Source organism: Poromitra crassiceps (assembly GCF_964638095.1).
Source record: "Poromitra crassiceps genome assembly, chromosome: 20".
Lineage (NCBI taxonomy): Eukaryota > Metazoa > Chordata > Actinopteri > Beryciformes > Melamphaidae > Poromitra > Poromitra crassiceps.
Window position 1 is genome coordinate 3301373 of NC_139637.1, and position 5000 is coordinate 3306372.

A 5000-nucleotide genomic window follows, 5' to 3' on the forward strand; every position below is an offset into this window, starting at 1 on the left:
CGTGTGTAGTGCAGCTTAACGTCTAGCAGCATAATAACAGCAGCGCCTAAACCCCACTATTAAATCAACCTATAGGTTTCAATAACGCAGGCTTAAGCCCACACTTTGATTGAGGCAAGGCAGCAATAATGGAGGCCGGAGCTATTCAACAGCAGCCAAAGAGAGAGAGAGAGAGAAAGCTGTTGTTTTAACCCTTGTCAGTCAGCCAGGCTGCTGCGGTGAAGTCACTCCACTCCAGCTACAAACCCCCTGCTGAGGACATCTTCTGCTGCACACATGATATTACCATTCGTTTGCTGAGCGCAGCAACACGCTCGGCTGCAGGGCTAGCTCAGGTCAGCTGTCTGCGTGGAGACGAGAGAGAGAGACACAGACGGAGAGAGAGAGAGAGAGACACAGAGAGAGAGACACAGAGAGAGAGAGAGAGAGAGAGAGAGACACACAGAGAGAGAGAGAGAGAAAGAGAGAGAGACACAGACAGACAGAGAGAGAGAGAGAGACAGACAGAGAGAGAGAGGAGAGAGAGAGAAAGTTGGAGGCGATATTAGATCACATGCAGTGCTCCTTTGTCTTCCATGAAAACACAGGAACCAGTACGTGCACCTCCGTATGGTGGTGTGCACGTGTGAGCACACACACACACACACACACACACACACACACACACACACACACACACACACACACACACACACACACACACACACACACACACACAAACACACACACACACACACACACACACACACACACACAGCTCAGTGGGAGAGAAGGGGCTTCATTGTGCACGCCTGCTGTGTTGAGTGACTGTAGCGTGTGCTGGGCAACAGCTGCTGTGACCCCCCCTCACCCCCCCATCCCCCCTCACCCCTCCCTCACCTCCCCCCTCCCTCACCCCGTCCTCACCTCCACTACTGGCCCGTGCTGGCCTCAACATCAATAGTCTCTCTCGCTCTCTCTCTCTCTCTCTCTCACACACACACACACACACACAGATCGCCTTCTCTCCCTCCTCTGCCTTTTCTATGTTTCTTTTCAGGTCTTTTCTCCGTCTCCCTGTGTGTTTTGTTTCAGTGTGTATCAGCTGACAGCGGCGCAGCCTGTGTCTGTCTGTCTGTCTTTAGACACCGCTCCATAAGGGACACACCCCCCCCCAGATCCCCCCCCCCCCCCCCCACGCGAGACCGCCCCCTGCTGACAGCTGTCTCCTCCACACTGTAACCCTTTCACTGTGCTGCTGGGGGCCTCTGTTGTTGAAAGTAATCCAAAATGCACATAATTGGTCTTTTTGGAAGGAAAAGAGGTAGCCGGCACTACTTTCCAAACATGGCCGCCGACCTCTTTTCCTTCCAAAAAGACAGATTATGTGCATTTTGGATTAATATTTCATCGTGTGGTGAGTACCTGAAGCACAACATGTATTTTGGCACCGTGAGATGTGTGTTTTGGCAGATTTTTAACAGCTGTACCATTAGCCTCCATTCTATGGTGATAATTACTAACTTCACGACTGTAGCTCACTGTGAACTGAGTGGACAGTGGCGGTAAGGCATGGTGCATGTTGGGGGGGGGTGTGGCAAATGAGCTAAACTTCCAAAAAAGTGGTGTATCCCTTTAAGAGGGATTCAGAGACACGCCCAGCCGAGGCGAGGCATGCTCCTCCATGCTCCTCCATGCTCCTCCTGGTCCTGGTGGGCCCGTTTGTCATCAGTCCCAGCTTCTGCTGCTGATGTGACCCAGTCTGCAGCTCATTACAGCAGACCACCTGTTTGTCCTGGAGCTAGAGGGAGACACACACACACACACAGACGCACACATCAACAGACACACACATCAACAGATGCACACATCAACAGACGCGCACACACACACACACACACACACACACACACACACACACACACACACACACACACACACACACACGTGCACACGCACACAGTTTGTTGGGGGTGTCATGGGGTTAATCTAACAGGAGTGTGTGTGTGGAGGTCTTTGTCCGGGAGGCCCTCCTCTCTGTTGCCTCAGGGCTGCAGACAGGTGGAGGGTTATTGCTCTTTTGAGGAGCAAAGACAAAACACATTAAAAGAAACTGAAAAAAACACATTGCAGCTCACAGCTTTGCCAACTGAATCTAGACTAAACGTCCACAGGCAATCAATCTCTCTCTCTTAAACATCCCCCCCGATTTTTTTATCCCATTTTTAGCCCCCATTTGTGCTAATTTAAATTTTTACGACCAGAAGAGGCACCAATTCAGCGACCAGGATATTGCATGTTGTTGGTGAGGGGTTCCTATATGAAGGAAAGCCCCAGGGGGCACGACGGGGAGAACATGCAAACTCCACACAGAAAGGCCCTTTTGACGACCCCACCCGGGCGGTGGGCACTCGAGGACATGCGGACGGGCACGCACTGTCGCACTCCTTCAGCGCTTGCAGCGTCCCAGGTGGGAATCGAACCCAGGACCTTCTAGCTGTGAGGCGACAGCGCTTACCACTGCACCACCGTACCCCCCTGAATCAATCTTTCAAGCGTTGATGAGTATCGGCGAAGTGGCTATTGTTATTTAGTGGCAGCTAATGCCGGTCGTATTTCATGCTAACATCCAAAGATGACACAATGAAACACCCTTGGCAGTAGTTTGCGCCGTACCTCTACAACGCCAGTGGGTACGATATTCCTCAAGGATGTTGTGATGGAGAGATATTTTACAGTTTATAAAATAAGCATTTTATGACATGTCTATGGGAAAATAAATGGCGGATGAAAATCTCTGGTACAGTGCTGAAGCAGGAAGTGACGTTTCACTTTGGCTCTCTATTCATTGCTTAATTTCTTCAGCATAAAAAACATTTTCCTCTTCAAACGAGTGTCATTTTTCGGGGTGATTTTATGGCAATGTTTTCACATTTTGCTGTTAACCCGTTTTCCTCCTTCGATGCATCATCATTAAACCAACAGACTCTGATGAAAACCCAGCTTCTGGGTTGAATGGAGGGTGTGTCGCTATGTGCACGCGCTGCTCACTCCTAACCAGGACAGTGAAAGAGAGGCGTCAGTCTGGAAATGAATCTATGTCAATGTCAAACTATCCAAAGCGTTCCACCGCCTTCAGCCTTCCCGGGCCGGGCCTGGGTTCTGTTCTGTTCTGTCTGTCTCCTGTGTGGCGCTGCTGCTGTTTGTGTCAGTGTGTCACATGTACACTCCCACTGACCCACTGACATGCAGGTGTGAGTGGAGCGGCGCCACGGGACGCTTGGCACACGCGTGTGCATGCAAACACACACACACACACACACGCACACACACACACACACGCGCACACACAGACACACACACACACACACGCACACAAGCGCGCACACACACACACACACACGCACACACGTGCACACACACACACACACACACACACACACACACACACACACACACACACACACACACACACACACACACACACACACACACACACACACACACACACACACACACACACACACACACAGGCCTCTGGACCTCTGCATGAACAGACTGAAGACCATGTGGTGTAACAGAACCATGTGTGGCAGACAGATAGTAACAGACAGACACAGCCAGACACACACACACACACACACACACACACACACACACACACACTCTCACACACACACACACACTCACATGCACACACACACACACACGCACACACACACACACACACACACTGTACTGTATTCAGACATATAGAAACTGACAGTGCGTGTTATGCAAGGGGGGAGTTGAAGCTTGGACAGATAAAGCCAATGTGGAAATACCAAAAGACTGTATTGTAGTTTTTTGAATGGCCACTTGAGTCCGCCTGCAGAAGGGAGTCATTCCCCCATTCACCCCCATGTTAAAATGCCCGTGTTTACAGCAGAAATAAATCGTGTACAGCCTGGTTCAAGAAACGGTTTTGGTCTCTTTCATCTTTTCACGACAACTGTACAGGGGTGAGTTTTTATATAACTCACCATTTTAGGGTAAAATAGACTATCAAAAATACTATGTTTTGGGCATGATTGATTGACAGGTCGCCTGTCCAGTGATCACGCAGCTCTCCGATCACAGACCAATAGCAGGCGGCGTAGGAGGAGGAGGAGTGCGCGAGAACCAAGATGGCCGCGGCCAAAAATGCCAAACTGGAGGCCCCACATGCTCTGTGCCCCGACTGACTCCCAACACTCAGTAGCCATCTGGCTGTGGAGACGCACCACTTTGGCACCTCTGCCACTAAGATGGCTGTCTCCTGTCAGGACCAGGAAGTGGCTCTTTGTGTTGTCCATTGTATTCAAATCTGTAACCCGCTGTGTTTCTGCACATTTAATGTAAATCACACATCAGCATAAACACAAGGATGTTTGCTCTGTATTCAAATGAGGCAGTCCGACACCCCTCTGTGTTTGTTTTGCACTCAGCGCACCTGTTCACGTCCAACGTGTTTTACCTTCAAAGAACACCCTGCTTTCTCCCTGGAGTCTGCGTTTAGAGGACAACAAGCTATAGCACAATGCTAACAATGGCTTTGCTGTTTGCACAGCGATGCTGCAGTCTCATCAAGTTGGACTTTACACTCGCTTTGGGGGGGAAAGTCCAATTACTGCCGGTAATGGGACTTTAGTGGCATAAACACAATTCTACTGGAGTCATACATTTTTCATGAATAAAGCTGGACTTCACACTCGCCGGTTTGGAAAATGGCCCCCGTCATTCTCACTAATTACATTTATTGACACAGTTATTATACTGTCTGCAGTCATATATTTGTGTGGTGACGTTGGACGTTGCACCTGCTGGTGAAAAGGGGCATGGCACGTTGTCCCCTCTCTGTGTGTCAGTGTTTGTGCAGGCTCTACCTAGGTGGACAGATGCGCTGGTGCGGACAAAAGCCCAGTGATGGCAGAGAGGCCGGGTTCTGCGGGCCAGCCGGGCCCAGCCGGGCCCAGCTGCTCAGCACTCTGTCTTTGGCTCGC

The 5000-nt window shown here is 50.3% G+C and overlaps 1 protein-coding gene across 1 annotated transcript in view; it reads left to right on the forward strand.

Annotated features, from left to right (window-relative positions):
- The window catches only part of plxna2 (plexin A2), a gene marked incomplete at its 5' end in the record, with an annotated part of 155546 nt that overhangs the window by 18646 nt on the left and 131900 nt on the right, over nt 1-5000 (forward strand). The gene's annotated exons all lie outside the window — the stretch shown is intronic.